This window comes from Myotis daubentonii, chromosome 2 (genome assembly GCF_963259705.1).
Source record: "Myotis daubentonii chromosome 2, mMyoDau2.1, whole genome shotgun sequence".
NCBI classification, from domain to species: Eukaryota; Metazoa; Chordata; class Mammalia; order Chiroptera; family Vespertilionidae; genus Myotis; species Myotis daubentonii.
In genome coordinates, this window is record NC_081841.1 from 110,047,065 (window position 1) to 110,069,604 (window position 22,540).

At 40.5% G+C, this 22,540-nt stretch overlaps 1 protein-coding gene across 1 annotated transcript in view; it reads left to right on the top strand.

The window, feature by feature from the left end:
* FGF9 (fibroblast growth factor 9) overlaps nucleotides 1-22,540 on the top strand; it is a 63,461-nt gene that overhangs the window by 37,372 nt on the left and 3,549 nt on the right. The gene's annotated exons all lie outside the window — the stretch shown is intronic.

Consider the following 22,540-nt stretch of genomic DNA (forward strand, 5'->3'; position numbering starts at 1 on the left):
AAAGAGAGATTCTTAAGGGCAGCGAGAGAAAGACAGAAAGTTACCTACGAAGGAGTCCCATTACCCTGTCAGAAGATTTCTCAACAGAAACATTTTGGGCCAAAGGAATTGGCATGAAGTATTCAAAGTAATGAAAAGAACTTGAAACAAGACTACTTATCCAGCAAGGCTATCATTTAAAATTAAAGGTTAATTAAAGAGCTTCCAAAATAAAAAGAGACTCAAGGAGTATATTAGCACAAAAATAGCATTGCAAAAAGTGTTAAAGGGACTGCTTTAAGAAGAAGAAGAAGAAATCGAGAAGAATATAGGTATAAAGAATAAAGTGGCAAGAATAAGTACTTATCAATAATCACCTTAAATGTAAATGGACTAAATGCTCCAATCAAAAGACATAAAATAGCTGAATGGATAAGAAAACATGACCCATATATTTGCTGTGTATAAGAGAGCAACCACAGAACAAAAGATTCACAAAGACTGGAAATAAAGGGATGGGAAAAAATGTTTCATGCAAATGGAAATGAAAAAAAAGCTGGTGTATCAGTACTTATATCTGACAGACTTCAAAACAAAGGCCATAAGAGAGAAAGGAAGGTCACTACATAATACTAAAGTGATTGGTCTAACAAGAAAATATCACCCTTGTAAAAATATATGCACCCAACATAGGAGCAGCTAAATATATTTTAAAAACTCTTGGTGGACTTTTAGGGATAGTTCCTTAACAATACAGGCATAATATGGGACTTTGACACCGCACTGACACCAATGGGTAGAACTTCCAGACAAAAAAACTGAACAAGGAAACTGTGACATTAAACAACACATTAGATCAGATGGATTTATTTTTTTTTATTTTTTTTTAATTGAATCTTTATTGTTCAGATTATTACATTTGTTCCTCTTTTCCCCCCCCCCCATCCTCCCAGCTCCCACCCCACCCTCCGCCCTCACTCTCCACCCACTGTCCTCATCCATAGATGCACGATTTTTGTCCAGTCTCTTCCCGCATCTCCCACACCCCTTTCCCCCCCAAGAATAGTCAGTCCATTCCCTTTCTATGTCCCTGATTCTATTATGATCACCAGATTATTTATTCACTTGATTCTTAGATTCACTTGTTGATAGATGCATATTTGTTGTTCATAATTTTTATCTTTACCTTTTTCTTCTTCCTCTTCTTAAAGGATACCTTTCAGCATTTCATATAATGCTGGTTTGGTGGTGATGAACTCCTTTAGCTTTTCCTTATCTGTGAAGCTCTTTATCTGACCTTCCGTTCTGAATGATAGCTTTGCTGGATAAAGTAATCTTGGTTGTAGGTTCTTGGTATTCATCACTTTGAATATTTCTTGCCATTCCCTTCTGGCCTGCAAAGTTTTTGTTGAGAAATCAGCTGACAGTCGTATGGGTATTCCCTTGTAGGTAACTGGGTTTCTTTCTCTTGCTGCTCTTAAGATTCTCTCTTTGTCTTTTGCTCTTGGCATTTTAATTATGATGTATCTTGGTGTGGTCCTCTTTGGATTCCTTTTGTTTGGGGTTCTCTGTGCTTCCTGGACCTGTAGGTCTATTTCTTTCACCAGGTGGGGGAAGTTTTCTGTCATTATTTCTTCAAATAGGTTTTCAATATCTTGCTCTCTCTCATCTTCTGGCACCCCTATAATTCTGATATTGGTGCGCTTGAAGCTGTCCCAGAGGCTCCTTACACTATCTTCGTATTTTCGGATTCTTTTTTCATTTTGCTATTCCAGTTTGGTGTTTTTTGCTTCTTCGCATTTTGAATCTTTGACTTGATTCTTGCGCTCCTCTGGTCTGCTGTTGGGTGTCTGTATAATATTCTTTATTTCAGTCAGTGTATGCTTAATTTCTAGTTGGTTCTTTATCACAACATCGAGGGTCTCATTAGATTTCTTGAGGATCTCACTACATTTATCGGCGGCTTCTAGACAGTTCTTAAGAGACCTTAAAAGTGTGGTTCTGAACTCAATATCCTCCATTGACAGTTTTGTCCTGTTTCTTTGTCTCCGCATTTTTTATGCTTTCTTGGTACACCCCCAAGTGGTCTTTGTGCGCAGTCTTGTTGCCTTTAAGCCTTGATTGATGTCGGCAATACCGGGGGTGATTTGACCTCCGGGCTAACTGGCTATGAGAGTCTGCTGTGTCTGCAGTGGGAGAGCTTCTGTGCTGGATCTCTAGGGTGGTGCTAATCTAGCCTTTGCCTGAGGCTATCCGGCAAATGGTTCTGTGCTGGGCTTGGGCGGGGCGGGCCGGGTCCCCGGGGATCTACAGGGCAGGCGAAGCAAGCAGTTATGGCTGCTCTCAGTTCCTTCCCCAGGGGCTCTGCCTCTCAGAGTCCCAGCAATGGCTGCAAACCTCGGAGAGAAAGCTGCCTTCGAGTTCCCACCGAAGCCAGACAGTCCCGCTTCTCCCGTTTGAGTCTGGGTTCCCAGAGACTCGCCTGTATCTGGAGCTCAGAGTCTGAAACTCCCTCCCGATTGAAAACAACAACCGCGCCCTCCGCCGCCAGCCCGCTCCGCGCGTGCACTCCGCACCTCAGGATTTCACTTCAGCACTGTGCCTCCTCTGAGTCTGGGTATGATATTCTCTTTCCTCCTAGTTGTAGAATTTCCACTCAGCCAGCCTTCCTGTGGTTCTGGATGCTGTCTGTTCTGTCCTTTAGTTATATCTCTGAAGTGGTTGTTCGAGGGCAGCAATCTCCGGCGTTAACCTATGCCGCCATCTTGGTTTCTCTCCGGGCCTCTGAGATCAGATGGATTTAATTGATATTTACAAAACATTTCATCCCAAAGCAGCACAACATACATTATTCTCATTTGCACATGGGACATTCTCAAAGATGGACCACATGTTGGAATACCAAATAAGACTTAAAAAATTCAAGAAGATTGAAATCATGTCAAGGATCTTCTTGGTTCCCAGTGGCATAAAAGTAGAAATCAACTACAATAAAAAACACTAACGAACATTCAAACACATGGAGGCTAAATAGCATGTTATTAAACAATGAATGGGTTGCCAATGAGATCAAGAAAGAAATAAAAAATTTCCCGAATACAAACAAAAATGAACACACAAATAGCTAAAATCTATGGGACACAGTGAAAGCAGTGCTGAAAGGGAAGTTCATAGCATTACAGGCTTACCTCAAGAAACAAGAAAAAGCTCAAGTAAACAGTCTAACCCTACAATTCAAAGAGCACAATAAGAAAAGCCCAGAGTTAGTAGAAGGAAGGAAATAATACAGATCAGAATGGAAATAAATGACATAGAGACTAAAATAAGATTGATGAACCTTTCACCACAGTTCTCGCAAAACAAAGATAGAGAACCCAAATAAATAAAATCAGAAATGAAAGAAGCAAAGTAACAACTGACATCACAGAAATACAAAGCATTGTAAGACTATGCTATGATAAACTGTCAACAAATAGGACAACCTGGGAAAAATGGACAAATTCCTAGAAACATATAGTCGTCCTAAACTCAATCAGTAAGAATCAGAAAACCTGAATAGGCTGATAACAACTAATGAAATTTAAGCAGTAATTAAAAAAACTCCCAGCAAACAAAAGTCCTGAACCAAATGGCTTCTAAGGAAAGTTTTACTAAACATTCAAAGAAAAACTAACATCTCTCCTCAAACTATTCCAAAAATTCAAGAGGAAGGAAGACTTCCAGGGCCTTTTTGCTAGGCCAGCATTATTATCCTGATTCCAAAACCAGATAAAGGCACAATAAAGAAAGAAAATTATAGGCCAGTATTCCAGATGAACATAGATGCTAAAGCCCTGAACACAATATTAGCAAATCAGATCCAGCTATACATTTAAAACATCATACATATAACCAAGTGGGATTTATTCTGAGGATGCAAGACTGGTACAAGTATTAGCAAATTAATAAATGTGACATCACATAAACAAATTAAAAGACAAAAATCACATGATAATATCTATAGGTGCAGAAAAAGTGTTTGAGAAAATCCAACACCCATTTTTGATAAAAACTCTCAGCAAAGTGGGAATAGAGGGATCATATCCTAACATAATAAAGGCCATATATGACAAACCTACAGCCAACATCATACTCAATGGGCAAAAACTAAGATAAGGAGTAGGACAGGCATGACTGCTTTCACTAACCTTATTCAACATAATATTAGAAGGCCTACTAACCACAGTGATCAGTCAAGAAGAAGAAATAAAAGGCATTTAAATTGGAAAAAAGGAATTAAAACTGTCATTATTTACAGATGATGTGATATTGTATATAGAAAACTCTAAAGACTTCACCAAAAAACTGCTAGACTTAGTAAATGAATTTGGCAGAGTAGCATTATACAAAATCAACATGTAGAAATCGGTGGTATTTTTATACACCAATAATAAACTCTCAGAAAGAGAAACTCAAAAAAATCCCATTTACCGTTGCAACAAAATCATAGGATATCTGGAAATAAACTTAACCAAAGAGGTTAAAGATCTGTACTCAGAAAACAATGGACATTAAAAAAGGAAATAGAGGGAGATACAAACAAGTTGAAGCATATACTGGGTACATGGATGGGAAGAATTAACATCATTAAAAATGCCCATTCTAGCTCTGACTGGTTTGGCTCAGTGGATAGAGCATCGGCCTGTGGACTGAAGGGTCCCGGGTTCGAGTCCAATCAAGGGTATGTACCTTGGTTGCAGGCACATCCCCAGTAGGGGGTGTGCAGGAGGCAGCTGATCGATGTTTCTCTCTCATCGATGTTTCTAACTCTCTATCCCTCTCCCTTCCTCTCTGTAAAAAATAAATAAAATACATTTTAAAAAAATGTCCATTCTACCTAAAGCTATCTAAAGATTCAATGTAATCTCTATAAAAATACCAACACCTTATTTTGCAGATATAGAACAAATATTCCAAAAATTTATATGGAACCCTAAAAGACCCTAAATATCCTCCGCAATCTTGAGGAAATATAACAAAGATGGAGGGATCACAATACCCAGTATCAAACTATTACAATATACAAAGCTATTGTAATGAAAAAACCCTAGTATTGGCACAAGAACAGGCACATAGACCAATGGAACTGCACAGAGAGTCCAGAAATCAACCCGTGCCTCTGTGGTCAATATTTGACAAAGGAGGCAAGAGCATAGAATGGAGTAAAGATAGTTTCTTCAATAAATGCTGCTGGGAAAAGTAGACAGGTACATAGAAAAAAATAAAATGAAAGTAGGCCACCAACTTACACTGTACACAAGAATAAACTCAAAGTGGATAAAAGACTTAAGTGTACACCATGAAACCACAAAAATCCTAGAAGAAAACATAGTAAAATCTCAGACATCTCACAAAGCAATATTTTCACCTATACATCTCCTAGGACAGTGATGGCGAACCTATGACACGCGTGTCAGAGGTGACACGCAAACTCATCTTTTTGGTTGATTTTTCTTTGTTAACTGGCATTTAGATATCTATACTAATAAAAGAGAAAAATGGTAATTGGCGTACGACGATACCCTTTTCATTGGCTAATCAGGGCTATATGCAAATTAACTGCCAACTAAGATTGGCAGTTAACTGCCAACAAGATGGCAGTTAATTTGCATATGTAGGCACAATGCAGGGAGGCGAAAGGGAAAGCAGGAAGAAGCCCCCTGCCACTGACAGTGATCGGAAACCCAGGGGGGAGCTAAGAGCTGGGGGGCAGGGCAAAGGCGGCCCTGGGGCCGCCTTTGCCCTGCCCCCCAGCCATGATCGGAGAATCAGGTGCCTTTTCCGCCCTGGCCAGTGATAGCAGGAAGTAGGGGTGGAGCCAGCGATGGGAGCTGGGCAAGGTTGAAGCTGGCAGTCCCGGGAGCTAGGGGTCCCTTGCCTGGGCCTAAAGCGAAGCCCACGATCGCGGGGCCGCTGCAGCTGCGGGTCCCCGCTGCCCGGGCTTGACGCCTAGGCCAGAGGCGTCCTGCAGGGGCAGGGGCAGAGCCCGCACAATCGCGGCACCCCCCGCTGCCACTGCAGGTCCCCGCTGCCCCGGCCGGACGCCTAGGCCAGAGGCGTCAGGCCTGGGCAAGGGGCCGATCCTGAGATTGGAGGGTGATGGGGGTCAACGCCTGAGGGCTTCCCAGTATGTGAGAGGGGGCAGGCTGGGCTGAGGGACACCCCCCCCACACACACCCAGTGCACGAATTTCGTGCACCGGGCCCCTAGTATAAAATAAATATCAAAATTATAAATCTTTGTTTTACTATGGTTGCAAATATAAAAAAAATTCTATATGTGACATGGCACCAGAGTTAAGTTAGGGTTTTTCAAAATGCTGACACACCGAGCTCAAAAGGTTCGCCATCACTGTCCTAGGAAACAAAGGGAACATTTTAAAAATGGGTCTACATTAAACTAAAAAGCTTCCCAGCAATAAAAACCACCAACAAGACGAAAAGGGAACTAACTGTATGGGAGAACATACTTGCCAATGATACATCTGACAAGGTTAATTTTCAAAATATATAAAGTACTTATACAGCTCAACACCAGGAAGACAATAAAATTAAAAAATGTGCAAAGGACCAGAATAGACATGTCTCCAAAGAGGACATACAAATGGCCAAGAGACATGAAAAAATGCTCAAAGTCACTAATTATCAGAGAGATGCAAATTAAAACTACAGTGAACTATCACTGCACACCTGACAGAATGGCTACCATCATCAAATGAACAAACAAGACATGCTGGTGAGAATGTGGAGAAAAGGGAACCCTACTGCAATGTTGGTGGGAGTGCACATTGGTGCACTGGAAAACATGGGGTTTCCTCAAAAAATTAAAAATGGAATTGTCATTTGACCCAATGATCCCATTTCTGTGAGTATATCCTAAGAATCCTGAAACACCAATTAGGAAGAATATATGCACCCTTATGTTCATAGCATCATTTTGTACAATAGCTAAGCTTTGGAAACAGCCTAAATACCCATCAGTAGATGAGTGGATATAAAGGCTGTGGTACATTGACACAATGGAATACTACGTAGCAGTCAAAAAGGAGCTTTAACCCTTTGCCACAGCATGGATTGACCTGGAGAGTATTATGCAAAGCAAAATAAGACAGAAAAGGGTAAATATCACATGATCTCACTAACATATGGAAGCCAATGAATAAAATAAACTGATGATCAAAATAGGTCCAGAGGCATGGATGCATGGGACAAAATGACAGATCTCAGAGGGGAGGGTGTTTGATGGTGGGGCCGGGACAGGAAATGATTGACCAGGGAACATATATGCATGTATTTATAACCCATGGAAGGCCTGGGCTGGAGCAGTAATTGGGTGAAGGGGCATGAAGGCAAGGGAGGGGGGAATGTGGGACATGTGCAATACTGTTAGCAATAAAGGAAAAAAGAAATGTTACATATAATTTCTCTTTAATTTGTTGCTGTAAGATCCTAAAGTAAATTTTGTGAATTTTTCCTGCAGTGTTCTTTATTGAAGAATTAAATGTACATTGTCTGCACATCAACAGAAACATTTCTTTTTTTTAAAAAAAATGTTTAATGTTGAAAATATCACAAATGTCCCCTTTTATCTCCCTTTGACCTCTTTTAACATGCCTCCACCCCTCACCACAGGCCTTCACCAGCCTATTGTCTGTGTTTGTGGGTTATGCATACATGCATTCAAGTTCTTTGGATGAATCTCTTCCCACCCATCCACCCTTTCCTACCTTCCTTCTGAGATTTCAAAGTCTCTTCCATGCTTCTATGTCTCTGACTCTATGTTGTTCATAAATTTATTTTGTTCATTAGATTCTGCATATGAGTGAGATCATGTGATATTTGTCTTTCTCTGGCTAGCTTATTTTTCTTGGCATAATATTCTCCAGGTCCCTTCATGCTGTCTTAAATTGTAAGAGCTCCTTCTTTTTTACTGCTGCATAGTATTCCATTGTGTAAATATATCACAGCTTTTTTTACCCATGAATGTACTCATGGTCACTTGGGTTGTTTCCAAATCTTAGCTGTTGTAAATTGCACTGCTATGAACGTGGGGGTGGGGGGAGGGGAATACATTCTTTCTGATTGGTATTTCCAGTTTCTTAGGATATATTTCTAAAAGTGGGATCACTGGGTCAAATGGCAGTTGCATATTTAATTTTATGAGGAAACTCCATACTGTTTCCCATAGTGGCTGCATCAGTCTGCATTTCCAGCAGTAGTGTACTAGGGTTCCCTTTTCTCCACATCCTTGCCAGTCTTGTCATTTGTTGATTCTGACAGGTGTGACGTGATACCTCATTGTTTTAATCTGCATCTCTCTGATGATCAGTGACTTTAAGCATTTTTCATATGTCTCTTGGCCATCTGTATGTCCTCTTTGGAGAAGTGTTTATTTAGCTCCTTTGCCTATTTTTAGTTTTTTGGTTTTTGGTTTTTGGTTTTTGTTAATCCTCACCCCCAGGATACTTTTCCATTGATTTTTTGAGAGAGTGGAAGGGAGAGGGAGAGACAGAGAGAAACATCTGTGTGAGAGAGACACATCGGTTAGTTGCCTCCCACACGCACCCTGTCCAGGGCGGTGAATCCAGCCTGCAACTGAGGTACGTGCCCTTGACCAGAATCAAACCCGGGACCCTTCAGTCCACAGACTGATGCACTATCCACTGAACCAAACCAGCTAGGGCGGTCCTTTCCCCATTTTTAAATTGTATTGTTTTCTTTTCTTTTGCTAAGTTGTATGAATTCCTTATATATTTTGGATATTAACCCTTTATCAGATGTATCATGGTCAGATATGTTCTCTCATATAGTGGGTTTCCTTTTTGTTTTGTTGATGGTTTCTTTTCCTGGGCAGAATCTTTTTATTTTGATGTAGTCCCATTTGTTTATTTTCTCCTTAGTTTCCTTTGCCCCAGGAGATGTATCCACAAGCATATTGCTACGAAAGATGTCTGAGATTTTGCTGCCTATGGTTTCTTCTAAGATTTTTATGGTTTCACGTCTTATATTTAAGATATTTATCCATTTATAGTTATTCTTGTGTATGGTGTAAGTTGGTGGTCTAGTTTCATTTGTTTTTCATGTGTCTGTCTAATTTTCCCAACACCATTTATTGAAGAGACTGTATTGACTCCGTTATATGTTTGTGCCTCCTTTGTCAAATATTAACTGAATGTAATGGCTTGGGTTGATTGCTGTGGTCTCTGTTCTGTTCCATTGATCTATATGCCTGTTCTTATGCCATTACCAGGCTGTTTTGATTACAGTGGCTTTGTAGTATTGTGATCCCTCCAACTTTGTTCTTCTTTCTCAAGATTGCTGTGGCTATTTGGGGTCCTTTTGGTTCCATATATATTTTTGGAATATTTGTTCTAGATCTATGAAATATACTGTTGGTACTTTAATAGGGATTGCATTGATCTGTAGATTGCCTTGAGTAGTATGGACATTTTAATGATGTTAATTCTACTAATCCAAGAACACGGTATATTCTTCTACTTGATTATATCTTCCTTTGTCTCTTTGATCAAAGTCTTGTAGGTTACCAAGTAAAACTATTTTACTTCCTAGGTTATGTTTATTTCTAAGCATCTTAAATTTTTTATTGCAGTGGTAAATGGGATTGTTTGTTTAGTTTCTCTTTCTGAGAGTTTGTTTTGGTGTATAAAAATGCCATCGATATCTGGGTGTTAATTTTGTATTTTGATGCATTGCCAAATTTTATTTATTAAATCTAGTAGTTTTTTGGTGGAGTCTTTATGGTTTTCTGTGTAATGAGAGTTTTACTTTCTCCTTTCCAATTTGGATGCCTTTTACTTTTTCTTCTTTCTTTCTTTCTTTCTTTATTTATTTTTAAATTAAATCTTTATTGTTCAGATTATTACATTTGTTCCTTTTTCCCCCCATAACTCCCCTCCTCCCAGTTCCCGCCCCACCCTCCGCCTTCACTCCCCACCCACTGTCCTCATCCATAGATGCACGATTTTTGTCCAGTCTCTTCCCGCATCTCCCACACCCCTTTCCCCCACAAGAATAGTCAGTCCATTCCCTTTCTATGTCCCTGATTCTATTATGATCACCAGATTATTTATTCACTTGATTCTTAGATTCACTTGTGGATAGATGCATGTTTGTTGTTCATAATTTGTATCTTTACCTTTTTCTTCCTCTTCCTCTTCTTAAAGGATACCTTTCAGCATTTCATATAATCCTGGTTTGGTGGTGATGAACTCCTTTAGCTTTTCCTTATCTGTGAAGCTCTTTATCTGACCTTCAATTCTGAATGATAGCTTTGCTGGATAAAGTAATCTTGGTTGTAGGTTCTTGGTATTCATCACTTTGAATATTTCTTGCCACTCCCTTCTGGCCTGCAAAGTTTCTGTTGAGAAATCAGCTGACAGTCGTATGGGTATTCCCTTGTAGGTAACTGAGTTTCTTTCTCTTGCTGCTCTTAAGATTCTCTCTTTGTCTTTTGCTCTTGGCATTTTAATTATGATGTGTCTTGGTGTGGTCCTCTTTGGATTCCTTTTGTTTGGGGTTCTCTGCGCTTCCTGGACTTGTAGGTCTATTTCTTTCACCAGGTAGGGAAGTTTTCTGTCATTATTTCTTCAAATAGGTTTTTAATATCTTGCTCTCTCTCATCTTCTGGCACCCCTATAATTCTGATGTTGGTGCGCTTGAAGCTGTCCCAGAGGCTCCTTACACTATCTTCGTATTTTTGGATTCTTTTTTCATTTTGCTTTTCCAGTTAGGTGTTTTTTGCTTCTTCACATTTCGAATCTTTGACTTGATTCTTGCGCTCCTCTGGTCTGCTGTTGGGTGTGTCTGTATAATATTCTTTATTTCAGTCAGTGTATGCTTAATTTCTAGTTGGTTCTTTATCACAACATCGAGGGTCTCATTAGATTTCTTGTAGATCTCATTAAGTTTATCGGCAGTTTCTAGAAACTTATTGAAAGACCTTAAAAGTGTGGTTTTGAGCTCTGTATCCTCCATTTCTGTCATGTTTCTTTGTCTCCGCATTTTTTATACTTTCTTGGTGCACCCCCTTGTGGTCTTTGTGCGAAGTCTTGTTGTAGTTAAGCCTTGGTTGTTGTACGTAATATTGGCGGGGATTTGACCTCCAGGCCAACTGGCTATGAGAATCAGCTGTGTCTGCAGTGGGAGAACTTCTGTGCTGGATCTCTAGGGCGGTGCTAATCTAGCCTTTGCCTGAGGCTATCCGGCAATGCCTCTGTGCAGGGCTTGGGCAGGGCAGGTCCCAGGGGATCTACATGGCGGGAGGAGGGAGCAGTTATGGCTGCTCTCAGTTCCGTCCCTAGTGGCTCTGCCTCACAGAGTCCCAGCAATGGCTGCAAACCTCAGAGAGAAAGCTGCCTTCGAGTTCCCACCAAAGCCAGACAGTCCCGCTTCTCCAGTTTGAGTCTGGGTCCCTAGAGACTCGCCTGGCTCTGGAGCTCAGAGTCTGAAGCTCCCTCCCGATTGAAAACAACAACCGCGCCCTCCGCCGCCAGCCGGCTCTGAGCGCACTCTGCACCTGAGTATTTCACTTCAGCACTGCGCCTCCTCTGAGTCTGAGTATGATATTCTCTTTCCTCCTAATTGTAGAATTTCCACTCAACCAGCCTTTCTGTGGTTCTGGATGATGTCCGTTCCGTCTTTTAGGTGTAATTTGAATTGGTTGTTCGAGGCAGCAATCTCTGGCGTTAACCTATGCTGCCATCTTGGTTTCTCTACTTTTTCTTTTTGTCTGATCGCTGTGGCTAGGGCTTTCAGTAGTGTGTTGAATAAAAGTGGTGAAAGCAGACAATCCTGGTCTTGTTCCTGTTCTTAGGGGAAATGATTTTAGTTTTTAGTTTTTGCCCATTGAGTATGATGTTGGCCGTAAGTTTCTCATATATGTTCTTTATTATGTTAGGATAGGATCCCTCTATTCCCACTTTGCTGAGTTGTATTTTTTTTTTTAATCAAAAATGGGTGTTGAATTTTATCGAATGCTTTTTCTGTGTCTGTTGATATGATCATGTGATTTTTTGTGTTTCAATTTGTTTATGTGATGTATAATGTTTATTGATTTGCAAATATTGTACCAGCCTTATATCCCTGGAATAAATTCCACTTGGTCATGGTGTATGATCTTTTTAATATATTGCTGGATCTGATTTGTTAATATATTTTTTAATATTTTTATTGATTTTAGAGAGGAAGGGAGAGGGGGAGAGAGATAGAAACATCAATGATGAGAGAATCATCAATTGGCTACCTCCTGCATGCCCCCCACTGGGGATGAAGCCCGCAACCCAGGCATGTGCCCTTGACTGGAATTGAACCTGGGACCCTTCAGTCTGCAGGCTGACGCTGTATGCACTGAGCCAAACCGGCTAGAGCTGACTTGTTAATATTTTGTTGAGGATTTTAGCATCTATATTCATGAGGGATATTGGTCTGTAATTCTCTTTCTTTGTAGTGTCTTAATCTGGTTTTGGAATTAGGATAACGCTGGCTTCATAAAAAGCTTGGAAGTGTTCCTTCCTCTTGGATTTTTTAGAATAGTTTGAGGACTACAGGTGTTAGTTCTTCTTTGAATGTTTGGTAAAACTCCCTTGTGAAGCTGTCTAGATCTGGGCTTTTTTTGCTGAGAATTTTTTTTATTACTGCTTCTATTTCATCAGTTGTTACTGGCCTACTCAGGTTTTCTTATTCTTCCTGATTGAGTTTTGGAAGATGGTATTCTTTTTAGGAGTTTGTCCATTTTGCCCCGTTTGTCTAGTTTGTTGGCATATAGTAGTTCATAGTTTTTTCTTACAATCCTTTGTATTTCTGTGGTGTCAGTTGTTACTTCACCACTTTTGTTTCTGATTTTTTTAATTTGGGTCCTCTCTCTTTGCTTCTTGATGAGTCAGGATAACGATTAATCAATCTTGTTTATCTTTTCTTTTCTTTTTTAATCTCTTTTTTTAAAAATATTTTTTGATTTTTTTTACAGAGAGGAAGGGAGAGAGATAGTTAGAAACATCGATGAGAGAGAAACATCAATCAGCTGCCTCCTGCACACTCCCTACTGGAGATGTGCCCTCAACCAAGGTACATGCCCTTGACCGGAATCGAACCTGGGACCTTTCAGCCCACAGGCCGGCACTCTATCCACTGAGCGAAACTGGCTATGGCTGTTTATCTTTTCAAAGCACCAGCTCTTGGTTTCACTGATTTATTTTGTATTTTTTTTAGCCTCTATGTCATTTATTTCTTCTCTAATCTTTATTATGTCCTCCCTTCTACTTACTCTGGGCTTTTCTTGTTGTTCTCTTGTAATTGTTTAAGTTGTTGGGTTAAATAGTTTATTAACAATTTTTTTTTTCCAGTTAGACCTTTAGTACTATGAACTTTCCTCTCAGGACTGTTTTTGCTATCCCATAGATTTTAGGTTGTTGTCTGTTCATTTTAATTTGTTTCCAGGAAGTTTTTTATTTCTTTCTTGATCTCATTGATAACCCATTTATCCTATATAATAAAAGTGTAATATGAAAATCGACTGAATGGTGGAACGACCGGTCGGTGTGGGGCGTGACTGACAAGCAGGCAGCACCAGGCCAGCCAAGGCATGTGCCAGAGGGTAGAGGGAGGGATGGCGATTGGAGGGTGGCGGCGACCCTCAGCGGCAGAGGGGCGATTGGGGGGGAGGGGGCGGGGCAGGCCTGGCTGACACTCCCCTGATAGGCCTGCCTGGTTGCCTCCCGCAGAGGGAGGCCACACTGTGGCTTAGGCTGGCCCCCTGTTAGTCAGACATCCCCTGAGGGCTCCTGGACTGCAAGAAGGCATAGGCCAGGCTGAGGGATCCCCCCAAGTGCATGAATTTTCATGCACCAGGCCTCTAGTTGTTTAATAACATGCTATTTAGCCTCCATTTGTTTGAATGTTTTGAGTGTTTTTATTGTAGTTGATTTCTAATTTCATTATGTTGTGATTTCTGAAAATGCTTGATATGATTTAAATCTTCTTGAACTTGTAGAGACTTGTTTTGTGTCCTAACATGTGGTCTGTCTTTGAGAATGACCCAGGTGCACGTGAGAAGAATGTATATGCTGCAGCTTTGGGGTGAAATGTTCTATAAATGTCTATTAAATCCATCTGATCCAGTGTGTCATTTAGAATCACTGTTTCCTTGGTAATTTTTTGTCTTGAAGATCTATCCAGTGAAGTCAGTGGGGGTGTTAAAGTCCCCTACTATGACTGTATTGTTGTCAATCTCTCCCTTAAAGTCCTCCAGAAGTATTTTTACAAATATATTTCAGTGCTCCCATATTGGGTGAATATATACTTACCAGGGTTTTATCATTATTTTGTATTGGTCCCTTTAGAATTATGTAGTGACCTTTGTTGTCTCTTGTGATTGCCTTCAGTTTGAAGTCTATTTTGTCAGATATGAGTATTGATGCACCAGCTTTTTTTTTTTCATTTCCATTTACATGGAACATTTTTTCTATCCCTTCACTTTCATCCTGTATGAGTATTTTATTCTGAAGTGGGTCTCTTTTAGACAGCATATAGTTGGGTCATGTTTTTGTATCCATTTAGCTACCCTATGTCTTTTGATTGGAGCATTTAATCCTTTTACATTTAAGGTTGTTATTGATAGGTTATTTATTGTCATTTTTAATTCTTTATGCCTATGTTTCTTCTCATTACAGCAGTTCCTTTAGCATTTCTTGCAGTGCTGGTTTGATGGTGATAAACTTCTTTAGGTTGTTTTTTTTTCTGGTAAACTATTTTACCATCTATTTTGTATGGTAGCCTTGTTGGATATTGTAATCTTTGTTTCAGGTCCTTGCTTTTCATTATCTTGAATAGTTCATGCCATTCCTTTTCGGCCTATAGAGTTTCTGATGAGAAATCAGCTGACAGCCTTATAGGAGTTCCTTTGTAGGTAACAAATTGCTTTTCTTCTGCTGCCTTTAAGATTCTCTCTTTGTCTTTAATTTTTGGCATTTTAATTATGAGTCTGGGTGTGGGCCTGTGTGGGTTCTTTTTGCTTAGGACTTTCTGTTCTTCCTGAACTTGTGTGACTTTTTCCTTCACCAGGTTAGGGAATTTTTTGCCATTATTTTTTCAAACACATTCTCTACTTCTTGGTCACTTTCTTCACCTCTGACACCTCTATTATGAGAATATTGTTACATTTCATGTTGTCCCATAGCTCCCTTAAGCTATCCTGCTGTTTTTTTTTTTTAATATATTTTATTGATTTTTTACAGAGAGGAAGGGAGAGAGAGAGTTAGAAACATTGATGAGAGAGAAACATCGATCAGCTGCCTCCTGCACATCTCCTACTGGGGATGTGCCCGCAACCCTGGTACATGCCCTTGACCGGAATCGAACCTGGGACCTTTCAGTCTGCAGGCTGACGCTCTATCCACTGAGCCAAACTGGTTTCGGCGTATCCTGCTGTTTTTTAATTGTTTTTTCTTTTTGGCTTTCTGATTGTATGATATTTTCTGCCCTATCTTCTAATTCACTGATCCAATTCTCAGCTTCCCCTAAGCCAGTGGTTCTCAACCTTCCTAATGGCGCGACCCTTTAATACAGTTCCTCATGTTGTGGTGACCCCCAACCATAAAATTATTTTTATTGCTACTTCATAACTGTAATTTTGCTACTGTTATGAATCATAATGTGAATATCTGATATGCAGGATGTATTTTCATTGTTACAAATTGAACATAATTAAAGCATAGAGATTAGTCACAAAAATAATATGTAATTATATATGTGTTTTCCAATGGTCTTAGGCGACCCCTGTGAAAGGGTTGTTCCACCCCCCAAGGGGTCACGACCCACAGGTTGAGAACCGCTGCCCTAAGCTGCTGTGTATTCCTTCCACTGTGTTCTTTATTATTGCCAGATCATTTTTCATATTTATTATATCTTTTCACATGCTGTTGAATTTCTTTGACGTCATTATTCTGAACTCTACGTCTAATAGATTTCTTTATCTCCTCTTCATTTAGCTCTTCTTCTGGAGAATTCTCTCATTCTTTCATTTGGGGCTTGGTTTTTTGTCACTTCATTTTGGCTGCCTGCTTGGGTTTGTGTCTATTAGGTCGATCTGCTATGACTCCCAATCTCTAGTGCAGGACAATGTCAGACACTATTTATGAGTGGCCCTGAGTACCCTGTTTGGAGCTATCAGCAATCCACAGCTTTTTGCTCCCTCTGCTTGGGCTTAGTGCCTTTGTAAAGGATGAAGATGTGCTCCAGGGTCTCCCTTTCCTAGCCCCGCACCCTGGATTAGATCAGGCAAAGACTCAAAGTCTCCAGAGACCGTCTCTGCCTCCAGTACCATTGACACTCAGTTTTGATTAGCCTCAGGCTATCGACCACAGGGTGGGGTGAGACATCTTCCAGCAGGGTGGGGTAACTGCCTTCCCCAGGCAAAAATGTGTCAGTATAGCAAGCAAAGGTTCACCTGAGGAAGATGTCCTCTGCATTGTAAAGGAATGACTCAGCGCAGGAATCTGTGGTGGCTGCCCTCTAAGCTCCAACCCTTGATCCCCCAAACCTGGCTTCTGTTCACACAGCTCCAGTCCACTCCGCCCTCACTCTGCTGGAGCCCAAGGTGGGTGGCTGTACACAAAATTTTGTGTTTTGGCCCTTTAAGAAGGTGCCTACATTTCCAGCTGTTTCTCCCTGGTAGACAGCAACCCTGCTGCTTTTCACAGCCAGATATTTTCTGAGCACCTTTCTCAGTTCTGGGCTGGGGAGTCCCACTTGGGGTTTAGTCCCCAGAGTTCTCATTGGGAACAGCTCCGATAGCTTAGATATCCCCTCAGCTGTTCTCTGTAGGGCCCAACCATCCCTTTTGAGCCTCTGCACTTCTTACCAATCTCTATGCGGTCTCCACTTTCTGTCCTTGGTTATCAGGGTTCTCTCCAGCTGCTCTTCAGTTGATTTTTCAGGATGGCTTTTCTGTATTTTAGTTGTATTTCTAGTTTGGTCCTGGGAGAGTGACCGTGTAGCTTCCACTCACTCTACCACCATTTTGGAATCTCAAAAGACATAGTTTTTCCCAAAACACTTCTTAAAGTGAATATTGGTCTTCTCAGATTTGAGTTCTGTTATACTCTCAGCTAGGTTTTCTTTTCACATGGGACAGTATCTCTGAAAATGTATAGAAAGTTTATGACCTAATATGATTTGCTAAATAAGTGTCCATGTCTATAGGTAGCTTCTTAGGAAGGCCCCTATGTTGTCTAGCTTGTCTTGTGGCAGTGTGGCAGGTCTGTCCTTGGCGTCATTGATGGTGCCACAAAGGTGGTGTGTGTATAGCATCAGAGATATCTGCAGGTGCCGTTGGATTCAAACTGTGCCCAACCTTAAATTCCCATATACCTGAGTCAGCAGCTTCTGGAAGGAAGGTATTTTTCTGGCTTTTAAAAATTTATTATTTTTTAAATTGTTGTTATTTTGTTTGGTTTGGTTTTGTAGGGGAGGAGTGGAGACAATAGGAATTCTTATCTTTCTGTATATTTTGATGAGGCAAAAATGAAAAAAAATTTACCTACTTGCTTCTTGTTGTTTACATTGACCAGACACAACTGATTCAATTGTTCCCACAATTCTAGTGGCAATCCTGATGGTCAGGATCATAGATCTGAAAGAAGGTCCATCTAGAATAAGGGATATTTTAAAGTGATTTTGAAAAGAGGAGCTTAAGGTGAGCCATACTGAAGGCACAAAGTGGTCAGATCTGAATCAGAACTTCTAATAAAACAAGAAATAGTGCTGTCTGCCAATTCTCTCCAAGAATTAACAGACTTGGCTTCTTATTAATGGTCATTATATTTAACCACCTTAATCCCTGCAACAACTCCCATTAGGACATTACTGCCAGATTATTAGTGAGGAAGACTACACAGATAATGGGAAATTGTGGTTCTGGGACATTTAAATACCATGACTAATAAACAGCAGATATGGGAGCTAGTTATTGCATCAAATAATTAATTTACAAATTATTTGGGAACTCTACAGTCTGTCAGTTTCTGTACATCACCCACCTCATATTCATGCAAGTAATTGATAAAAGTGACCTTCAGTTGGATAAAAGTGACCATTTTGATAGTGTATTTAAAGCTACACCATCTATATTTATTTACATGTTTATGTAAACATGGAAACCACATTTTAAAATAGCAGCATGATAAAGTTATTCATTTTCAAAGAAAACAAATGAGTTTTGAATTTTGAAAAATTCTGATTTTTAAAAAAATGGCTATAGATATGAATTGGACATAGTAAAGCCTATGTTGATTCTACATTTTCAGTTGTCTAGTATTTTAAATGATTGTATATATGAGTTTATGTCTTATTATGTCTCTAAACATTATCTGAAGTGTACTATAATTTTCACATTATTATCTCATACTTCGTTTTTAATAAGATTGGTAAAAGTTTTGAAATTTTAATTTTGGTTTTTCCCCACTGCTTAGAGTTTGGTGATATAAAAGGAAAAGAGGTTTCCATAGTTGCTAACATTCACTGGATTTTGTTCCAAAAGCTTGGTTTTTATTTATTTATTTAATCCTTTCCTGAGGATATTTTTTCCATTGATTTTAGGGAGAGTGAATGAGAGAGTATAGACAGAGAGAAACATCGATGTGAAAGAAACACATTAATTGGTTGCCTCCTGCACATGCCTTGGCCAGGGTCCAGGCCAGGGAGGAGCCTGCAACCAAGATATCAGACTGGGATCGAACCCAGTACCCTTCAGTCTGCAGGCTGATGCTCTACCCACTGAGCAAAACTGGCTAGGGCCAAAGTATGGGTTTTAGAAGAATTTTGAATTAAATTCACATTCTTCACCCAAGCCTAGTGATACAATCCAACATTTCAAAGACAGTTATGCCATAAACAGCTATAGTTAAATAATTAAAACATGGAAGTACAATAAAATAAGAATTGACCACTTAATAGTGGAATACTACGTAAATTGTCTATATTGGGAACATGTGCTGGCTTTCAAACATCTGACTTCTATAATTCTAAAGTGTATAGTTTATTTGAAGGCAGAAACTTTTTTCTCCTTTGCATGTATTTATAAGAATGCAGGTTAATAAATTTGTCACTGTCCCAATTTGCATTCATTTGCTTATTTTTAACTTAGAAAAGTCATTTTGGAGTACAAATCCATAACATAAATATATTCACCTCAAATACTTTATTACTAAGTACTGAAATGTGAGGATAAAGAGATTAATTCTGTAAATCTTGTTACTTTTATAGGTCTGTGTAAAAAAAATCACATATTAACATAGTCCCCAATAAGAGGAAGAAATTATTTAAAAGCACATACATGGTACAGAAAAGTTAAAGTGTCTTTAATTTTAAATGATCATTAAAAATAAGCTTATCTGAGTGGCATTATACCAACTGTAATAATTGCAAGAGCTGAAAGGTCCCAGTGGTTTTGCAATGTAATGTCTGCACAACCACATTTAAGTTGTTAAGGGAAGTTACAGCCCTCCCATGTATGAGACAACTGAACACTTAACCATCACAACAAATGCTGGCCTTAGATTATACTGCTTTAAATGAACTATTACCTGGGTTGCTAGATAGTTACATTATGTGTGTATAAATGATGCTAAAATAGTCTGCAAGGGGAAATACTAGTGTTCACTGAGCAGTGAAAAGGCACATTCAATTTGTTAGCTCATTCAACTTTTTAAAGTTTTTTTTTTTTTTAACTAAAACAAAACAACAACCACCAAAACACCAAAACCCAAAACATCTATACTAATAAAAGAGTAATATGCTAATTAGACCAGGAGACCTTCCGGACATCCTTCTGGACAAAGCCATGGTGGTGGGGCCAAGGCAGAGGTGGTTAGGGGCGATCAGGCCGGCAGGAGAGGGCAGTTGGGGGCGAGCAGGCTAGTGGTGGTGGGCAGTTGGGGGTGAGCAGGCCGGCAGGGGTGGGGGCCAGTTGGGGGCGAGCAGGCTGGCAGGGGGGCCACGTGGGGGCAATTAGGCTGGAAGGCGGGACAATCAGGCCGGCAAGGGGGACAGTTGGGGTTGATCAGGCTGGAAGGGGGGACAGTTGGGAGTGATCAGGCAGGCAGGCAGGTGAACGGTTAGGAGCCCGCGGTCCCGGATTGCAAGAGGGATATCCGACTGCGGGATCGGGCCTAAACCGGCAGTCGGACATCCCCTGAGGGGTCCCAGATTGGAGAGGGTGCAGACCGGGCTGAGGACCCCCCTCCCATACAGGAATTTCGTGCACCGGGCCACTAGTGTAAAATAAGAATTTTTTCTTAAATTTGGAAAATAAATGTGTTTCATTGTTAGACTGTGATGTATCTATCTGTAGAATTTTGTTCATAATCGGTTTTTTTATCTGTTCCCGTTCCTCCTTTAAAATGGTGTTTTTAAAAAGTTACATTTTTTAGGTAGAGAAGGAAGGAAGCATGTCTGAGCCTTAGGTAAGAGTGGCTTTACCCCAGCCTGTCTCCTGCACAGGCTCCAGTGCCTGGCCCTTGGGGAGGAGCAGCATCAGAAAGCTTCCAAGACAGATTGACTTGGGGGTCTGGAGGCATCACACTGCTTAGTGACGAGTGGGAAACAGAAGGGCCTGCATTTCCAGTAGGGACCCTGAAGACTTCTAGCGGCTTCATTACTGTTACAAGATCCTGCTGCATAGATGGGGGCAGATCACTTTACGCATATTTGACAGGAAAAGTTGCACCAGCTGTCTTCTAAGACCTGTTCCAGATCTGAGAGACTATGGTGTTAACTTAAGCACTGTCTGTGCAGGGTTTTCTGTGTGCCAGGCAATGCTCTCTGTGTGCATATTTGTGACAGTCGTCTCTCGAGATTCTTATTCCTCACCTGCTTTAAGGGTGGGGCTCCTGAAATTTGGGAGGTTAATAAGTAGTTATAAATGCCCACGGCCAGTAAGGGGCAAAACCAGGGTTCACATGGGCCTCAGACTCCAGAGCCATTGTGTATGCCAGCTGTCTCCCACTGAGTTTACTTGTGTGTGTTCTTCACCCAAGACAACTAGGTGTGATGTGTGTACAAGCTAGTGTACAACTCATGTTTCAGAAAGAGGAGGAAGAGTCTGTCAAGTTATGTGATTTCCTGCCGAGAAGAGGAAAGCTTAATTTCAGTTAGCTTTTCACATCCTTTGTAGAACTAAAGGCTCATTATACAATCCCATAGTTTGGTCCATTTTATGAAGTTAAGAAAAAGTGAACAAATTTTGTTTAGAAAATTTAATTTAATCACAGCAAACCCAAACCAGACATTTTAGCCATGAATAATCTTGTCTGTGAGGACAATATTTATTATACAGTTGGAAGGAAAGATTGAAATAACTCTTAGTGTCTTTAACACACAATTTTTATTTTGCCAGTTTTAATAGAGATTTAGCCTCATCTACCCAGTGCAGAGGGTGCAGGTGGGTGCCTCTCAGAAGAATGTGCCTGTAGTTTACATGTAGAGGAGGCACAGGGCCCTTTCCTGCTGGCACCCCTAATGGGCAAGGTTTTGCAGAGGGGAATATGGATCCCTTCTCACTCCCTGCCACTCATTTGTCCCCCGTACACCAGCATCAGCAGTTCAGTTTTCCCATCCCTTCTGTCCTTGCCAGATGCATTGTTGTTAATTTCTGTTTTCCCCTGTTTCCATTCACTTAGCAAAAACGTGTCCAGTAAGTTAACATTTAGTTACAGACCTTCTCAATGCTTCCTGGTCATCTGGAAGAGCACCTGTCAGGAAATGCAGGCCCTTGTGTGCTTTTGAGTGGGTTTTAAGCCTTCAATTAATTAAAGAAGAGAAGGCAAGAAGGTGGCCTTTGTTAGACTACTTATTTTGTGAGACTCCCTCCCTTTCTCCCCTTCTTCACTCTCCTGATTTATTCCACAGCAGTCAGGGAGAATGGATTCTGCCCAGCTGATATCTTATGAACTCAGTGTCCTAAGTTGTGTTGTCAGGTGTGTGCATGTGAAAAGGACGTCTGTATTTTGGTGATGTATAGTTTGCTGTCTTCTGGGTCTGAATGACAGAATTGGAAACACATCAAATGTCCTGATCTGTTATGCTGTTTTAACTGTGTGTGTGTGTGTGTGTGTGTGCATATATTTATTTGTTTTCTTATTTATGTAAGGTGCCAGGTGGGCAAGAGCAAGGAGGAGATTTTAAAAAGCCATTTTTGTGTTTATTTTTAAAAAGTACCATCTAGGAAGGGATTGATTTTAAAAGTTTCAGTTGAGTGAGAAGAGCAGAGAGGCCATTCAGTCTGTTGCGTCCTTTCTCCAGGTGTCAGGTGAGCAGTTTGAGGTTGTGCTTGGAGCATTGTTCACAGTTCTGGGATTTAATGTGCATGTTGTTTCTGGTCACGACTCCAGTCCACAACAGGCAGCTGAAGATTCTTGGGGTGGTGGGACCTTTTTGCTTGATAAATGTGGGAAGTAGTACCGCTTTTCTCCTGGTAGCTGCATGCCTGAGAATGTGGCTTTTTAAGTTGG